The sequence below is a fragment of the Mesoplodon mirus genome, assembly GCF_964341445.2.
Source record: "Mesoplodon mirus genome assembly, chromosome: 2".
Lineage (NCBI taxonomy): Eukaryota > Metazoa > Chordata > Mammalia > Artiodactyla > Ziphiidae > Mesoplodon > Mesoplodon mirus.
This window is the reverse complement of record NC_138977.1, coordinates 83928392-83948149: the sequence shown is the minus strand read 5'-3', so window position 1 is coordinate 83948149 and position 19758 is coordinate 83928392.

The window sequence follows — 19758 nt, the reverse complement described above, 5'->3', positions numbered from 1 at the left end:
TCTCCCATTGTGGAGCACAGGCTCCGGACGCGCAGGCTCAGCAGCCATGGCTCACGGGCCCAGCCGCTCCGCAGAATGTGGGATCTTCCCAGACCGGGGCACGAACCCGTGTCCCCTGCATCGGCAGGCGGACTCTCAACCACTGCACCACCAGGGTAGCCCTGGACATTCTTAATGTATGTGAACATTTAGTTGTCCTCCTTCCTGGGCACATAGAAGACAACACCTTACAGCCCTCTTTGCAGTTAGGGAAAGTCATGTGACTATCTCTGCACAATGGACTGTGAACACACGTGAATGTTACTTCTGGGCTGAGGCAGTGAATGCCTGCTCTCTCTTCCACCGCAATCTAGAAATCACCTGGAAATCTGGAAGTCATGGGGAGACCACAGAGCAGCTTTCTTTCAGTGCTTGGACGGGAGTTGCTCTAGCAAGCTGCCAACTGCACAGCAGACATGGTGTGAGCACGAACTAAAACTTTGCTGAGGTGAGCTGCTGAGAATTTTGTGACTAATTTATTATCAGAGAATAACTTGGCTCAGCCAGAATGGAAGTCATCTGATCTCTCTTCCTCCTCCCATTTCCAACCTGCTCCTCTTTCTAGTGTTCTCTCTCCACTCAATTGATAAGGCTAGAAACTCAGTGTTAGCAATGAGTAGATATGCTCATCTATTTTTCATGTTTTCTTAGAGAGGAGGACTCATGCACTGTACACTCCAGGAGGGAGCAGTGTTGGAGAACTCTTCAACTCAGTTTCTCCACCATCTCCTAGAAGGTGAGTGGGAAAAATGAGTTACCTACCTTATTCGTGAGATTCACTGAACCACCATTACTGTCATTTATTTAACATGTCCTGACACTGTACTTTAATCCTAATCTAGTTCTCAGGTCTGGGCTCAGTTGACATAGGACTGAGAGGGAAGGAAGAAAGAACTGATGGCATCCCTAAATCTATAATACAGAGACCACAGCTGCCTTGTTTTCCTCTGTATTCTCAGCACATAGAATATGGAAGACAAATACTTGTTGATTCATCGACCAACTTCATTTAATTGCTATTTGCTGAGATAGTAGAATTTCCATGATACTTCAACTATTTGCAAGAAAATAGTACAGGACCATCACATAAAAGCTGGCTCCCAGGCCTCCTTTACCACCAATGCTTCTCCATGCTCAACTCATACTTAATTTTTCAGGCACATGAGAAGTAGAACATGGCTCACAATATTCCTTCCTGTTCCTCATCTCCTTTTTTCACTTTTTTAGGCTGGTTTTCCATGCTTGGGGTGGTTACGGGCACAATCCATGCTTGTCTTTGTCTTATGTCAGTCTAAATGTTGTTATTTCCATATTTGTGAAATTTTCTGAATCTTATTACATGGGGAGTTACTGTAGTCTAGAATTCCTCTGCTCTTATCCTTTAAGAATTTAGTGGAGGGCTTCCCTGGTGGCGCTGTGGTTGAGAGTCCGCCTGCCGATGCAGGGGACATGGGTTCGTGCCCCGGTCTGCGAAGATCCCACATGCCGTGGAGCGGCTAGGCCCGTGAGCCATGGCCACTGAGCCTGTGCGTCCGGAGCCTGTGCTCCTCAACGGGAGAGGCCACAGCAGTGAGAGGCCCCGCAAAAAAAAAAAAAAAAAAAAGTTATATCTGTACTAAACATTTTGCTTTATACTTTGATTTTGCTTCATTTTATTCTTTATTTACCTTTTGCCTCTTATATTAGTTCTTAGCTTGTGCTCTTTGTTAAGTTTAAAGGTAAGTGTAGTTTGGCTGTAAATGAAGAGTTAGAATGCTCATCTGAAGCCTATGCAAAAATACACTAGAACCTTTCTTGGGCTTCCCTGGTGGCGCAGTGGTTAAGAATCTGCCTGCCAATGCAAGGGACATGGGTTCAAGCCCTGGTCCGGGAATATCCCACATGCCACAGAGCAACTAAGCCCGTGCACCACAACTACTGAGCCTGCACTCTAGAGCCCGCGAGACACAACTACTGAGCCCACGTGCCACAACTACAGAAGCCCCCGCACCTAGAGCCCATGCTCCACAGCAAGAGAAGCCACCTCAATGAGAAGTCCGTGCACCGCAACAAAGAATAGCCCCCGCTCGCCACAACTAGAGAAAAGCCCACGCGCAGCAACAAAAAGCCAACACAGCCAAAAATTAATAAATTAATTTTTAAAAATACACTAGAATTTTTCTTAACTGTCCTAGAACTGGAGCTAAGGCCCAATACACCACATTGTCCATATGCTGTTATTTAGGGATGGTCTCCTCTCTTCAGGGCTTACAAGAACCGCCAAGAAGTATCTTTGGACTGGCTCCACCCCCGACTGCCTCCCTTCACATCACCCTAGTCCATATAAAGGGGAGATTTTTTATTTTTATTTTTTTTTTCTTTTTGCGGTATGCGGGCCTCTCACTGTTGTGGCCTCTCCCGTTGCGGAGCACAGGCTCCGGATGCGCAGGCCCAGCGGCCATGGCTCACGGGCCCAGCCGCTCCGCGGCATATGGGATCCTCCCAGACCGGGGCACGAACCCGTATCCCCTGCATCGGCAGGCGGACTCTCAACCACTGCGCCACCAGGGAGGCCCTAAAGGGGAGATTTTAAGAGTAAGGAAGTAGCACTAGGGAGAGGGAAGTATTTGACACTGTTCCCCCCATTCGTCCTAACAGGGGCCTCAAGAGACTCACTGGCCGAGAAGAGGGCTCCTGAAGGAAGCGGAGACCAAGCTTTCATTTCCTAGTTAGATGACTGCTTAGCTAGGGGACTTGTGATTTGACCCCAGTGCTTGTGACCATGAGAAAGAGAATTACGGAAATGCGACACGGCAGGGAGGGAGAGGCAGGCGTGAGACCGCCAGGAGAGAGGAAGCCAGGAAGCCTTGAGACCCTGGAGGAGAAAGGTACGGAGGGTAGAACTTGCACTGCTCAAGAGCTATAGCTCTGGTAGCAGAGCCTGGGGACTGTCACAGCACAAAGGACAATGAGGTGCATACATCGGGGAAATGCAATGGAATGCCACAAGCCAGGGGTCTGCTGTAAGATGCAGCTGTGGCTTGAAAGGATTTGCTAATTCTTAGGGGACGGCTTGGGAGTGAGCCCGTGGTCAGCAGAGGATGAAACTTGCCCAGGATGGCGGGAAGAGGTTTGGCCTTTTCCTTCCCTTGCCCCCAGCACCTTGGAGAAGTGAGTTCTTGGATGAAGAGATGTCCAAGAGCAAGACCAACTCCCCTCCATCAATACACACACACACACACACCACGCTTATCACATCCATACACACTCACACCTTTACACACTCACACACTCATACAAACTTACACAAGTTTACACAGTCGTGCACACGTTCACCCTTACCTATACTCCAAGTCACTAGCCAGAGCTCTAGGCTGTGCTGGAGAGAGGGGAGGGCATAAGATCTGAATCACATGCAAGCCTGACTTTTTTAAACGAAGAGCCCTGAGTCTTGAATAAAACAATAGGAACTATGCTAGTAACCAAATGTGGCTCAGAAGTTATGGAATCAGGCCGAGAAGTCCTATGGGAGACACTGCTGAACAGAAAAAGGAGGTTCCAAATACAGAGTTGAGAGCATCCAATGAGCCAGGTTTAGAGTGAACTGAATAATTGAACTGCTATCACTGATTCCATGGGCACCACCACCGTGTGGGAACAGTGATGCTCATCGTTTGGTGACATTAGAAGCCAACAGTTCAATCATCCAACAGATATTTATGAAGCACCTACGACTGTAGTACTCGATTCGCTGTAGATGCAGAAAAGATGAGAACCTGGTTCCTGTCTTCAAGGAGCCCAAACAAGACTGTTAAAGCTCTTGGCAGGGACTTAAGTGACTCCCCGGACCTCACCTGAAGTGAATGGTACAGCGTGAACCCTCACTCTCCAACTGTCTAATCACTTGAATCTTTCTAGAATTCTAAGATCACTTCCTGCTCTAAATTATTTAATGTCGCACAGATTTCAGTAACGACCGTTAAAGAGTCTTTCCAACTATATTCTGTGCATTGTGAGTTACAGCTTCTTTGCAGCCCCGCAAAGTTTTTAAGAACGAACTGGCTCCCTTTCTTTTCCTCTGTCTTTGTTTCTCTTCCTGCTATCTGTCCGGTAGAGACAAACAGGGCAGGCATCAGGATGGGAGAAGAGAAGAGAAGAATGTATCTAGATATACATTTTAAGTTCCACTTAAAAGAAAAAAATTGGATTGAGATCTCCACATTACCTGCTGGCCGTTTGAAATTATTCATGTAAACATGCTAATGATTTTCTAGTGGAATTGGCTCAAGGGAACCTGAGAGAATCCAAGAAAAGGCCAATTTTCAGTAAGCCAATGACTTTTCATGCTATCAAACTTCAACCATTTGGGGACTTCCTTGGTGGCACAGTGGTTAAGAATCTGCCTGCCAGTGCAGGGGACATGGGTTTGATCCCTGGCCTGGGAAGATCCCACATGCCGCAGAGCAACTAAGCCCGTGTGCCACAACTACTGAAGCCCGCATGCCTAGAGCCCGTGCTCCGCAACAAGAGAAGCCACCGCAGTGAGAAGCCCGCGCACCACAACGAAGAGTAGCCCCTGCTCGCCGCAACTAGAGAAAGCCCGCGTGCAGCAACGAAGACCCAATGCAGCCAAAAATAAATAAAATTAAAGAAAAAACATTTCAACCATTTTAACCTTGCACAGTCAAAAGGCATCCATAACCCACCTATGAAATCCCTTAAGGCAATTCCATGATCCTCACTAGAATCTTGATAAATTAGCAACTCTACTCTGAGATTCAGCTCCTCTGTGACTAGTGATTTTTAATGATATGTCCCATAGTCAGTGCATGTCAGTATAGGCATAACAGTTTTGCCTTGAGGAGAATGCATAGTACAACTATAAAAGTACTCAGTGCTTTTCTAGCTATAAAACCCTAAAACCCAGAGTCTGCTCACTGAAGCAACAAAGTTGGTTGACAAGAATCTAAGATGCTAATAAGAAAGGATATGGAACTGCATGCTGGCTTAAATGGCAATATGTCACCTAAAGAAGGAAGAGAATTAACATCTCTACTGCTTCTATGTATTAACTTAAATAAAAGAGATGCCTGGCATCAAGTAAAAGTTTATTGATGATAGAGGTTACCAATTTTTTTGTCTTGTTATGATTTTTTCTAAACAAAATAATGGAAAACAGAAGGAAATGTTATCCACTATTTTAAACCAAAGCCCTTTGGGACGAGCTGTAAATGTGACATTTTCAGTAGTCACATTATCCAAAGGTTACATGTGAGACTGAAGTTTTCAAAGGAAGAGAACAGACAACTAAAATATTTTATTTTAATTCTCTATGGAGACTGTTTAATAACCACTGGGGGTGGGTCAAAGGAGGTAGCCTTCTCTGCTGCAACAGGATTCAGGTCAGCACACGGGAGGGATGCACTGCAGTGAGTGACAGTTCACTTGACCTGAGTTCAAAACCAACCATAACTCCCTGCTTATGCAGCTTGAGAAAGTCCAAGCCTCAGTGCTCCTGTCTGTAAAATGGACAGTCCAGCCGTTGAGAGGATTAAGTGAGGTAATAAAAACAAATATTTAGAAAAATGATGCTTCATGCAGTTAGGTGCTCAATAGATGTTAACTGTTACTATTATTATAAAGGTTATTGAGCAAATGATCCCCAAAGGCCACCTGCTCCCATGCTCCTTTCTCTACTGATGAAACCTTGTTGCAGCCATCCATTTTTCTAAATCAAATGGGAATCAGAGAATTCTAATCTTCTAAAAACAAAGTTGTTTGCACTATAAACCCCTTCATGATGAATAATAAGTCCTCAAGAAGCAGGCTGTCATCCAAAGGCGGCTCGCAGATCTCCCGGAAGCTACTCTGGAAGCCACTCTGTGGTACACAGTGGTGGTGGGGGGGGCACAGTCAGGCCTGCCCCCCCACAGGTAGTGGACGTAAGTGGAAAATGCCCAGACCCTGCAGCCGAGGTCCCAGAACCCAGACACCAGGCCTGGGAGGTGAGCTTGCTGACTGGCAGAATTACAGCCTTAGGAGGTAGCATAAGTTGTTTCTGGGCATAAAAGACAACGGGTTATTCTGAGTGACCTGGGGTTGTCTTCCTCCACATGGCTGCCAAGGCCACCAAACTGAAGTAGTGCTCTATGAGAAAGACAAGGGTGGCAGAGAGAAGCCATTTCCTCCCACTTATACCCTGACCAAGAGTAAAGCCTTTAGACTGCTTTTTAATACCTTTGGTTAAAGGTCAGAATAAAAGCAACCTTGAACTACACCCAAGCTGTCCTTTTTAGCCATGCTCACACCTGGTCATGCCTGGCCCACCTATGTGCCACCCCACCTCCTCCCTCTCCAGGGGCAGACATTGCTAATGGATCATAGCACACTTTCCAGCCATGCACCCCCATCATTCTTCTCAACACTGTACTTCAGGCAGCTACTGCCATCCAACCAGAGCTAGCAAGTAAGTTGGACTCAACTCGCCAGCTCTGACCAAGACTGCATTTTATTCAGAAGACAGGAATTCTAAATAACTCCAAGTTAAAGAAATTAGGAAACCAAAATCAGTTTGTGCTGCCACTATTTTTCAAACCAGAGAGGGCATACAATAAAGAACATTGCTATGAACAGGCAATCTTGCTTTAGATTTTTATTGCTTTCATGGCTTTCCAATCTCACACCTATTTTAAAGTTTCCTCTCCATTTCCAAGGTATTTCTGACTCATTCCGTTCTCATCTCTTCTTAAATGTGGTAGCCATTCAGTGGCTAGATCTGGCCTCTCCATCTAAGAAGCACTTCTCCATTTTAGACCTTTCAACACTTAATACCCTCTCAGTGTCACTATCAATAGAGCTATGAGTGAGCTCAACCTTTCACTGAAAGTGGTGATTTAATGTGTGAATTATATGGTTATTAGGATGGGTGTCAGGGAAACAGTGTAATATATGTAATGTGGAGGCTGATGGGGCTGGAGGAGGTGAAACGGTCTGGATGATTTCTGGCGCTTCTTCTAATGCTATGTCAATTATTCTTATGACCAATCATTCAAAGCTGTCTATTACCTTCTAATAATAATAATAATATTTTTCACTTAACATTACACCTTTCACCAGAGGATTTCAAAGAGCCTTGCAAACATTCATTAGCACTTTATGAAGTGGGCAGGTAATATATAAATACCAAGTCACATGTCCCTGAAGAGCAGTCATTAATAGTTCCCTTGATACCACATTCAGGTTAGAGCAGAAACAAAAAGAGAAAATGAATGAAAATCATTTATATATGAAAAGCCGGGTGTCATCATTATCAGCATTTTCTGGGCATCCATAGAATTGTAGCAGAGATGAGCCTCATTTTCTTGTCTCTCAGTGTGGCAGGAAAGGTGGTCTGTTTCCCTGCTCTTGCCATCTCTCCTCACACACACAAACACCTCTTCCTGAGACACAGTACAGACCAACGTACAGACTATCCAGATACTGGATTCTTTCAGCCTCAGAACTCTTAGAATCCCTGCTAAGAGGCGACATCCTGATGGGAAAATTCTGACTGTCCTAAAGATGATCCTGGGCTTCCCTGGTGGTGCAGTGGTTAAGAATCCACCTGCCAATGCAGGGGACACGGGTTCGAGCCCTGGTCCATGAAGATTCCACATGCCGTGGAGCAACTAAGCCCCTGCACCACAACTACTAAGCCTGCGCTCTAGACCCGTGAGCCACAACTACTGAGCCCACGAGCCACAACTACTGAGCCCGCATGCCACAACTCCTGAAGCCTGTGCACCTAGAGCCCGTGCTCCTCAACAAGAGAAGGCACTGCAATGAGAAGCCCGCGCACCACAACGAAGAGTAGCCCCCTCCACAACTAGAGAAAGCCTGTGCACAGCAACAAAGACCCAATGCAGCCAAAAATAAATAATAAATAAACAAATAAATTTATTTAAAAAAAAAAGATGATCCTTACACAAGAATCCTAAGTACCTTCTGTCTTATCCTCAGGACAAGATGGAATGACTGAAATGCACACCAGAGGCGAGAAGGAGAAGCTGCCAGACCTTGGATGAGGGGAGTTAGAACAAAGAGTTTGGGTGCAAGCAATGATCACCTGAGAAGTAAGCACAGGAGGTGGCCCTAAAAGCTGAGGTTACAGGTACTCCAGCTGAGTAGTGGATGGCAAAAGGCAGAGGAGAGGATTCACACCTGAAACCCCATCATCTGTGCAATTTGTCTGAATTAGAAGATATAATTAGACACAGAACCAATGGTGTATTTTATTCTTCTTGACTTCTGTGTGTGTGTATGTTAGTCAGGATAGGCTAGGTTAGGCTGTGGTAACAAGCATCACCCCAAATCTCCAGGCATTAACACAACAGAAGTTTACTTTTGGTTCACACTAAATCCAATGCAGACCCAGGTGTCTCTTCAGCACATTTGTCCTCCACGTAGTGGCTCACCATTTCAGGCTTCAATCTTGGGCACCTCCATCTCCACATGATGCTTCCTGGTTCACCATGCTAGGAGAAGGAAGATGGAAAATAACACACCAGGGTTTAATGCTTTTCCCAGAAGGGACAAACGTCACTTTTATTCCTAGCCTATTGGCTAGAAGTAGTCACACTGTTCCACCCAACTTATGGAGGGGCAGGAAAACATAGTCTTCCCTATGTCCAAGGAGGGGAGGAAACTGGAAATATCAGTAGGCATTAGTGAAGTCTACTAGTAAGTATAGCGCTGCTTTAGTTTGTTACCAGGGCAGCGGAATCTTCTCTAAACCTCAAAGACCTCAAAATGTGATTGAGCATGGGACAAGAGTGTTATTATACACGGGCTAGCTTGTCTTGCCCCATGTCCTGTCAGTCTGAAGGTTAAACATCTTCAGCATGATATGGTCCAGATAGAGCTAGGGGTGGCTTCGTGTTTCTTCCTGAACAAACTTTTCTGTCAACAATTATTCCTCTCATGCTCCCTTTCCTATTTTTACCCAGTAATAAAGAAAGATCTTGGGTTAGCATAGTCCTCTCCTTCCCCAACCCAAAATTTCCTTTACACAGAGGGTATGCTCTGACTGCAAAAACAGCATGCAGTAGGGAGAACACTTTGAGCCAATACTCCCATGTTTTCTAAGAAAGTTTTCTCTCCTTGAAATTCAAGAAATGATGATCAGGGCTTCCCTGGTGGCACAGCGGTTAAGAATCCGCCTGCCAATGCAGGGAACATGGGTTCAAGCCCTGGTCTGGGAAGATCCCACATGCCACAGAGTAACTAAGCCCGCGAGCCACAACTACTGAGCCCAAGTGCCACAGCTACTGAAGGCCACACGCCTAGAGCCCGTGCTCCACAACAAGAGAAGCCACCGTAATGAAAAGCCTGCGCACTGCAACAAAGAGTAGCCCCCACTCGCTGCAACTAGAGAAAGCCTGCGTTCAGCAACGAAGACCCAACGCAGCCAAAAATAAATAAATAAAAATAAATAAATTTATTTAAAAAAAAGAAATAATGATCATTACACTGACTTGTGCAATATTCACTCTTGATTATCAGTGCATTATCCATATTGCTTTCTAATCATTGTTGACATTATTAGGTTAGGAAGATATTTTTCACACAAACTCACTCTCTCTTATTTCCTAAGGAAGATTTTTTTTCTTAAACCAAAACAGATTTTGTGTTCACCATATGAGAGTGTGAAACACAAATGAACCAACTCCTTTCCTCCCACCCCTTTTGGGCTCAGTGGCCCCATCAATCCTTTGTTCTCACCCGGTAGCTCATTCAGAACAGAGTCTACTGTGTCAGAGAAACGCCAAGACAAATGGGAAGAAAAGGAGAACTCCTCCATGTCACAAGTGAGTTCCCAGCAACTTTCCATTCTAATTCTCTCTAGCAGTAGAAAGAACGGACTTGGGAGGTACAAGACTAAAGGCAGGGGACTGTTTCCACAACTGCCCAGCTATGTGACTTTGGAGATTTACTTATTCTCTTGGTTAATTTGTTTATCTCTGTATAGAAAAGAAAAACTCATACTGCTGACATCATAAGATTGTCATTAGGAATAAATAAGATCATATATGTGAAATGTCACAAAGAAGACATTAAAATGTGTCTCCCCTTCTTAAAAAGGCTGTTCCACAACAGAAGGGATAGAGCCGATATTATGTAACAACTTTAACCCTTAAACATTATGAGTCACTATATTGTACACCTGTAACTTACATAATATTGTACATCAACTATACTCCAATAAAAAAATAGGCTGTTACATCTACCACTGCCTCTCCTTTTCCCAATCTCCCCCCCTCCCCCTCTCTCTCTCCCTCTCTCTCTCTCTTTCTCCCTCTCCCTCTCTTTCTCCCTCTCCCTCTCTTTCTCCCTCTCCCTCTCTCTCCCTCTCCCTCTCCCTCTCTCTCTCTTTCTCCCTCTCTCTCTCTCTCTCTCCCTCTCCCTCTCTCTCTCTTTCTCCCTCTCCCTCTGTCTCTCTCTCTCTTTCTCCCACCCCCCAACCTCTCCTGATACAAAAACTGAGAGGCCCACAGGGAACCTTTCTTTCCCCAAGGCCTAATCCCTTTAGGCTTCTGCCCATGACAAAGCTTGGCCAGGTAAAATTCCATTAGATCTTAAACAAAGGAGTAAGTCTTTCACTAATGATACTAAGAGCGGCATCAAGGGCTTCCCTGGTGGCGCAGTGGTTGCGAGTCCGCCTGCCGATGCGGGGGACGCGGGGTCGTGCCCTGGTCTGGGAGGATCCCGCATGCGCAGAGCGGCTGGGCCCGTGAGCCATGGCCGCTGAGCCTGCGCGTCCGGAGCCTGTGCTCCGCAACAGGAGAGGCCTGCGTACCGCAAAAAAAAAAAAAAGAGAGGCATCAAGAGAGGAGAATTCCTAATCACAAATCCACTTATGTCATGTATTCTTCCTTAATACAAGCATGTACGCCGTGATCCTTGGCATCTCTTCTTAAGAAAAAGAGTTTTAATGTTGATACTCTCTCTTCTGACTTGAAGCAAGAAGGGTTGCACAAAAGGCAGCTAAGGGGTTTCAGGTGCCACCTCCAGAGGATAATATGATGAGTTAAGTCCTTCCCGGGAACCGCACCCTCAGGGTTGCACATTCCTATTAAAGTACCCATCTTCCTGGAGACCCCAGCCTCTCCTCTCAGAGACTGGCCTCAGTCCCAAATCAATCCCCTCCCACACCCGATCGAGGTGTATCTCTCCAAGTCGAGGAGGTAAGTGCACGGCAGCACCTTGACCGGGGCTTCAGCAGGAGGGTTGGAAGAGGCAGGCTCCCAGCTGCCCAGCACTGCCCAGCATCCAGAGGGCACAGACCTGCCAAAGTGAATCCAGTCATGACCTCCTGCCCCATCAGTGTGAACTGAGGCACATCTCATCATCCTCTCCTCTGTTACTGACTCCTCAGAACGCTCAGGGGCCACACTATCCAGGAGCCGGGGCCATTCCCGGGAGTGGGGCTAGCTTTGGCCCACCCTTCTCACTTGCACTCGGCCTCCCAGACCTGCACGTGCTCAGCAAGATGGGCAGCTCCTTCCTCTCCCAACTAGTCGGCGGACAGATTGAGCCTAGCCAGGTCTCAACCTTTCCACTATGAGCTGAGCATGAATAGGTCAGGGCTGGGATAGTATCAAAGATTCTGCTTTGGAGAGGGAGGTATAGAGGCTATGCCACATCTTCCAGCTTTACTAGTAAACAAGCTGATCGGCATTTTACTCCTTGTGCTAAGGACCTGTAGGAGGGGGAGGGGGATTAATTAGCACCCTCAGACTTCCAACACAATGAAATTCTCCTGATAACAAGGCATCTTGGCAAAGTCCCTAAGATATTTAAGCATTCAAATGCATCAGCATTATTTCTAGTGATAAAGACCAGAAGGATGAATCTACAACCATTTTTCCAAGAAACGGTGGCAAGTCTTATGGCTCGAATGTTTCATGTATTAAGATTTTCAAGGAGATTTTTCCAACTAAGAAATACTCCGGAGTCTTCATTTGAACAAATAAGAAGTAAAACTACTAAAAATATTTTTTAATGCCAATGAAAATTTTCAAACTGACAGTGCATATCCCCTGTGATGAGGCACTGACAAGGACACAGCCTCCCTTCAGGGGTATTCCTGCCAAAAATGAAACAGATCATATAGAAACAATCAGACGGGGACTTCCCTGGTGGTCCAGTGGTTAAGGCTCTGCGCTTCCTATGCAAGGGGCCCAGCTTCGATCCCTGGTCAGGGAACTAGATCCCACATGCATGCCACAACTAAGAGTTTGCATGCCACAACTAACGAGCTGGTGAGCCGCAACGAAGAAGCCCACGAGCCACAACTAAGGAGTCTGCCTGCCGCAACTAAGACCCGGCGCAACCAAATAAATAAATAAATATTTTTTTAAAAAAGAAACAATCAGACAAACCCACACTGGGGGACATTTTACAAAATGAGGAGCCAGTACACTTCAAAAAGTGTCCATGTCAGGAAATAAAAAAGAAAGTCCAAGGAAAGTTGCACATTAACAGAGGCTAAAAAAACATGATGCCTAAATGCAATGTGTGACCCTGGAGTGGAAAAACAGTTGCTAGAAAGGACACTTTTAGGACAAGTAGAAAAACGTGAATATGGACAGTGTAATAGATAATAGCCTTGGATCAATGTGAAATCCCCTAGATGATGGGTTCATGATACTGATGCACTTAATGTTCTTAGGAAACATTCGCTGCCACCATCATGACCTCTGCAAATTACTCTCAAAGGGTTCAGCAAGAAACAAATATATAAAATAAATTACATATCATATATCATATAGATATGCATAGACAGAGCAAATGTGGGACAATAATAACAACAGGTTGACTCAGGTGAAGACATGTGGCAGTTCACTGCATCACTCCTGAACTTTGCAGTAGATGAAACTTTGCAAATTAAAAGGTGAAACTTTTTTTTACAAAGATATTCCCAACAAGATATCATAATTCTTATGTATTCTTCAAACTTTGAGAGGGGATTAAGTAAATCTTGAGGATTCCATAAGAGATAGAAGATAATTTTGTAACAAATCCCCCGTGTCTCAGTGTACAGAAGCTATAATTCAGATCACCTCACAAGGGGATCTAACCACCGGAGCCACTGTTCTCCGATCTGCATGTCAGAAACAGACCTATCCGACTGCAGGGTAGAAAGGGGTGCCCCATAAATATTGAGGCTTGCTCTGACTGGTTCCATTTGGGGACCATTTGTCAGCCCTCCTCACCTTTCGTCCCTCCCTGGGCTTGCTCCACTCCATCTTCTCCATCCCCATTTCAGTCTTTCACTATATCAAAAACACAGCTGGGGCTTCCCTGGTGGTGCAGTGGTTGAGAGTCCGCCTGCCGATGCAGGGGACACAGGTTCGTGCCCCGGTCCGGGAAGATCCCACATGCCGTGGAGCGGCTGGGCCCGTGAGCCATGGCCGCCGAGCCTGCGCGTCCGGAGCCTGTGCTCCGCAACAGGAGAGGCCACAACAGTGGGAGGCCCGCGTACCGCAAAAAACAAACAAAAAAACACAGCTGCACCTTCATAAGGGCTTCGAAAAAAATCACAAAATTATATTATGCAACACTCAGATTCAGCTATATCACAGACTGTGTTTTGTTTTTGTTTTTTTTCCCTTTCCTTTCCTTTGCGGTACACGGGCCTCTCACTGCTGTGGCCTCTCCCGTTGCGGAGCACAGGCTCCAGACACACAGGCTCAGCAGCCATAGCTCACGGGCCCAGCTGCTCCGCGGCATGTGGGATCCTCCCGGACCGGGGCACGAAACCGTGTCCCCTGCATCGGCAGGCGGGCTCTCAACCACTGCGCCACCAGGGAAGCCCCCAGATTGTGTTTTGTAAATATATTCACACTGCCCTCAGGCCTTTGCCACGGAAATAGACATGCATAAGTCCACTGCATGACAGGTCTTTTTGTTATACCAGTTTTAAAAAATTTCCTTAAAAAGGGTCCAAGACAGACATGCCTTATGCCAAACAGTGTTAAGGTGAGGTTTCAGTGTATAATTATGACCATTTCATATAATTCATTTCTGTCATAAATACCAGGTAATTTGCAAATTCTAGTTTGGTCACACAGCCACAATACCTTCATCTCCTCTCCATGAGCACATCTGCAGGGCAGTGCAGTATTTACAGACCCTCACTATGCGTCAGGCACTATGCTCTACAAACATTACCTTATTGGATAATCTCGTTATTAGGAACATGGTATTATCTCTATTTCACAGGCAAGAAAATTGAGGCTCAAATGGTCATTTGCCCAAGAACACACAGTTTGTTAATAGCAGAGCCAGCACCAGATCTACTCGACTGCAAGGTCCAGATCTTAGCGTTACTACAAACCCATCTCCCATGGTCTGCAAAGCACCATCTTGGCTTACCTCAGACCAACATGAGCCCATGCGGAGACTCCAGAATATTGAGAAAACTGAAGAAGACACCAAATAGGAAAACAAGGACATCTCCTACCACAGGAAGAGTGAAAGACTTCTACTAACTCTCGGGTTTTTTTGCCTGAATCTAAACTTCACACTCATAGGGGGAAAAAAAGCCAGTATATTTTATTGCCATTTGCTCTCTTCCTGAGATTTTCCTGGACAATTTAGGATGGACTTTTGAACCTGAATCAAGTTCTTCTGCCACCCATCCACAACTTCAAAATGCCTATTTTGTACAGGCTGCACCAAAAGCTCAGGATATAACTCATAGTATTGTACATTTCATATACAATACTGAATATGAAAATCTGAAATACACATTGCATAAGTAATGGCAGTAAAAAGCCAATGATAATTTAAAGATATTTTAAAGATCTAGTATTTATCATTGTAACACAACTTTTATGTTTGATGTTATACGAAGTTATGAGCTCACTTCTGAATCAATGCTATTTTATTGCTTGCTGTTATATTTATGGAATATTACTGTGAACAAAGCAGAGCAGGCCAAGTCTATTCCCAACATAACCTATAAATAATGTAAGTAAATAAACTAAGCAAATCTTCATGAAGCAATGCATTATTTACTATTCCTTCTTGCTGAAATATGAGTTTAAATTTTGGTTACATATTAATGTAAGATCTTAGCCCTTTCTAGGTCTCCCTAGGGAGTCAAATCCTGAAGTTAACTCAGAATTCACCTTGCATGCCTTCCCAACTCGGTAACTAAAATCCAATCTTCTCCAAAGTCAGAAGCAACCTCTCCACCATAGGTCAATAATCTACAATTTATCCCAAGAAATTCGACATCAGCATCATAGTGTAACTAACCCAAGTGAGTGTTCTACAGTCTTTGGCCAGTTGGATATTGCAAGACAAAATCACTAAGACTATCTCACTGATTGAGGCTATTTAAATTTTTATATATTATACTCAGAGTGAGAGTAACTCAAAATTTCTTCATGTTTTAGAGTGTTTTTAGTGATTCATCTATTCATTCAAAAATATTAGTTGAGTCCTACCTGTTCACATTAAAATATCACAGTGAACAAGAAAGGTAAGTATCTCTTTACAGAGATCACAGTCGTGGGGAAGTAGAGAATTAGACAGCAAACAAGTAAACAAATGAACAAGATAATTTCGGTAGTAACAAAGAAAACAAAAGAGAGTAATATAATAGAAAATGATGGCGTCACTTTAGAAAGGGAATGTTTCAATAAGAAAGTAACATTTGAACTAAAGCACCCTCAAGACAGACTAGCACCCTTTATCAGTTTCTCCTTCTTCTTCTCACCCCTCCTCCTTCTCCTTTTTGTCTGTTTAGTGCCAGCTAAGGGTCATTGATAGATGAGGAAGGGACAGTACAAGCCCCAGTGAAGAAACATTCCAAGGTAAGCTGGGGTGGAGTCCTCTTGGAGAAAAGAGGTGAGCTTAATGTTAGGCAAGTGGTAAGTGGATGGCCATCCCTCACAGACAGGAGCCACTCAGAATGATGCCTGGGACACAGTTCAGTGGTGACAGATGGATTCGTGCAGAGTGAGTACCAGAAGATCTCAACAGAAGTAGGGGTTAAATAAGATCTGCAAACAAACCAAAGGTGAGTGTGGCCATGGCAGCTTGAGTGGACTCAGGAGGAAAGGGCTCGGGCAGGCGCTGAAGCGATGCTATGAGCTGAAGGCAAGATGTCCTGACTTAGCAGCCAACCAGATTTCACCACCGCCTTCATTCACTCCTAAGTGGTTCCTGCTTGGGACCGCCCACAGCAGAAGCGGTCCACTCACGGCCCTGGGATGCTGGAGGTCTTACTTTTATGAGAGGGTTATCCTCATCTCCTGAGCTTGCTTGAAAGATTCTACAGCTTTACCATTCATGATTATTGCCCCCAATAGACAAATTATCTGAAAGAAAAAGTAGAAAAGATCTTCAGAGGGTTCCCAGTCAATGCCGTGCCTCTACAGAGAATAAATAAACAAACTACCCAGAACAAAGATTAAGAGCTTCGTTAGGTGACCAGGCCCTAGGCAATTTGTGAACAGGATGAAAGCTGCCTTTCTATCTACAATTCCAGCACCCTTCACTGTGTGAAGCTAATGGGTCTTATTTTCCTCATGCCTAACATTTATTTCAAGCTGTCTGCACCTGTTCTCTCTATTATTAGCTGCCCCCTCAGTAAAATATAAGGTGGAAAAGATTGTAATAAATGAACTCATTCTTAGTCAACAACTCAAAACAGTTTATAAGTCATCCCTCGGTATCCACAGGGGATTGGTTCCAGGACTCCTACGGATACCAAAAGCCAAGGATGCTCAAGTCCTGGTACATAAAATGGTGTAGAATTTGCATAGAACCTGCGCACATCCTGAACACTTAATTTTTTAAATTAATTAATGAATTGTTTTTTTGGCTACGTTGGGTCTTCGTTGCTACACGCAGGCTTTCTCTAGTTGTGGTGAGCAGAGGCTATTCTTCCTTGCGGTGCGCGGTTGTCTCATTGAAGTCGCTTCTCTTGTTGCAGAGCACAGGCTCCAGGTGCGCGGGCTCAGTAGCTGTGGCTCGCGGGCTCTAGAGCGCAGGCTCAGTAGTTGTGGCGCACGGGCTTAGCTGCTCTGTGGCATGTGGGATCTTCCTGGACCAGGGATGGAACCCGTGTCCCCTGCATTGGCAGGTGGATTCTTAACCACTGTGCCACCAGGGAAGTCTCCCCGAACCCCGAATACTTTAAATCATCTCTAGATTACTTATAATACCTAATGCAATGTAAATGCTATGTAAATAGCTGATTATGTAAATACTATGTAAATAGTTGCTGGTGTGGGGCAAATTCAAGTTTTGCTTTTTGGAGCTTTCTGGAATTTTTTTCCCAAATGTATTTACTCCGACATTGGTTGACTCCTCGGATGCAGAGGATACAGAAGGCCGACCGTAATACTCGTCAATCGTAGCCCTTATTAAAGATTTACCCATAGGATGGGAGTGTCGTGGGGAAAGAAGAACAGTTGCCATCTACCAAGGACACTAAGTAGGCCAACTAAAGGAAGGGCAGGTAAGAAAGGCACAGGAAATTGATTTTTCTTTTTACTCTTTATTGACATACATATAAGAAAAATATACTCATCAGAAGTATACAGGTCGATGAAATTTTCAGAAACTGAACACACTCATATCGAGAAACTGGGACCAGCACGCCCCTCACGCCCCTTCCTGTCATTCCTGCCCCCAGGGACAGTCACATTCCTGACTTCCAACACCACTGATGAGTTTTGCCTGTTTTTGAATTTTATTTAAATGGAACCATAGAGTGTACTCGTTTGTGTCTGGCTTCTTGTGGCTGACATTATGTTTGTGCGATTTGTTCATAATATTGCATGTAGCTGGGGCGAGGGCAGGGGGCTCCTGGAACCAATCCCCTGTGGATACGGAGGGATGACTGTACTTACAGTTATTCATTCCCAATGCTGTATAATACAAGAAGTCATCTTGTAAATGCCAATATTTGCCCCTCAGGACTGAATTCCAAGCTTGCTTAAAGAGGAAAAATAGAAACTCATCCCCAGAATAAAATTAACTCCCTTGACCAAGGGAGTTTTTCTATTTTGTTCATTGAGCACTGAGCTCATAAGGCATTCTCTCAGACTTTCTTATTTAATTTGAAATTTACATCTGAGCTACTCTTAACATCAGGATACAGGCAGATGAGTTTGAGTCACAACCCTTTCCCACCGCTAAAGGAACGAAGCCAAGCTATTCTCTTGATCCAATTTTATTTCTTTTCTCACAACTATGCTTGAAGGTACACCAAGAACAGCTGCCAGCGGCCCATCCTCTGGGACACTCATCTAGCTCAGCCAGTCAGTCAATTGTTGGCATCTGTTCACAGGTTCCAAACATCAGGAAGTGCTTGTGATCATTATCGAGGCAATTCTAAGCCTTGCAAACACACACACACACAAAAGCCTGGGCTGCCGTGCTCTCTAATTCCCGGGCATGTGTTTCATCCATTCCACCAGCTTACCTCTCCTAGCTAACTTGGCCCACGTCAGAAACCTAGGGAATTGTGGTGTTGGACCAAGAGGCTCCCAGTTCTCACCAGGTTGCAAACTGTCTCTAACTTTCCCTGGGTCGGCAGTAAAATGAACAAGACAGGCAAAAGTTGGTATCGATTTGACTGTAGCTGTCATGCCAGGTCAGGAAGGAAATGGTCAGGGCCGGAAGGAAATGGTCAGGGCCAGCCTGTGAAAATTTCTGTTTACTCAGTGTCTCAAAAACCAAAGGGTTCAAAAAAGCCGACCATTCTCAGAGCTGTGTGATACTTATGGTTCAAAGGTCTTCTAAAATTGGTGGGAGATGAAAACATTTCCATTTAGAATAGGTTTGGTGCCCTTTGTGCAGACTGAGAGGCAGCGTGGAGCTGTAGAAAGAACACCATATTCTAAGTCAGGCGTGAGGGGGGCCAGCATTACGGCCTGGGACACCAGTGTCCTTTCAGAACTTCACAGGCCCTAGGACTCATCCCTTTGGAGACTGACACCACATCATTTTCCAACCAAAGGGCTTTTAAACCTTTTATAAATTGTTCTTATTGTCCAGTGTACTTTTTTTTGACATTAGTAATTTGAGTCTGAAGGGAAGTAATCGGGATTTGAGGATCTGAGATTTTAGGACTCTTTGGGAAGTCTTACTTCATAGAGTGTGTTTGGAAAAATATAACCTAATTAGAGGAGAATTGGCCCATTCTCAATAGGTTGATTTTCTATTCTTGGGGGAAAAAAATTAGGCAGAGGCAAGAAATAATGCCAGTCAGACAGGGCACTTTGCATCCACTATCTCATTTGGTCATTTAAATACTTTAAATCAGTTTTTAAATTTTGAAATGAACATGTGCTCATTGTAACAAATGATACAATCTAACAATGTATAAAGAAAAAATTATGAATCTCTTTACATTCTCCTCCATTCTCACTCTCTTCCTGGAGAAAACCAATATTAACAGCCAGCTATACACTTTTAAACCTTTTTGTATGTATATAATATATAGATACAAAAATTGAATCATACCCTTCACATAACTTTGCAGTTTGCTTTTCTCCTTTAATTACATTGTAGACATCCCTCCAAGCCAACAGTTAGAAGTGGAACTCATTCTTTTAAATGATTGTGTCAAAATCCAATGTATGGATTTTCTTATTCAATAATTCAATTCAAAAGTGAGGTTGTTTCCAGTTTTTCATTTGTTTGCCAATAAAAGCACTGCTGTAATAAATATTAGTA